Below are 526 nucleotides of genomic sequence, written 5' to 3'. Positions count from 1 at the left end.
TGCAATATTGTGCAATTATTAGTTGTGAGTAAAAATGTAATAATCAATTTGGTTAACATTGTTTTTTGGGAATTTAGTTTAAGATCTGAAAAAAGGTTTATTACGTAAATTCTATCGAAAGGACTAAATTTAGTTAGTGATTCACAATTATTATGCCAATATAATAAATCATGTGTGCAAAAAAACATTTTTGTCATATAACTTGAATTTTGTTTTATTAGTTTGCTTTGTTATATGCAACAAAGATGTTTATAAATTGTGTAAATTTTTTTTAGATTAGCAGACATGCGAACCTACATAACTTATAAAAGAATGATTTCCATTATTCTTACATACATACTTATTATTATTGTGGATAGATACATACGTAACTATGTACAAATTAATTTTCGAACGAAGGAGAGATTATATGTATATATGAATACATATGTACATACGTATGTTTGTAAATGTCTAATTAAATGTTGATCAACTTTTTATTGCCTTTAGGATGATTTTCTTCTTAGTAATCTTAATAACAGTTTGG

This window comes from Zeugodacus cucurbitae, chromosome 2 (genome assembly GCF_028554725.1).
Source record: "Zeugodacus cucurbitae isolate PBARC_wt_2022May chromosome 2, idZeuCucr1.2, whole genome shotgun sequence".
Taxonomy (NCBI): domain Eukaryota; kingdom Metazoa; phylum Arthropoda; class Insecta; order Diptera; family Tephritidae; genus Zeugodacus; species Zeugodacus cucurbitae.
This window is presented reverse-complemented; position numbering follows the sequence as displayed.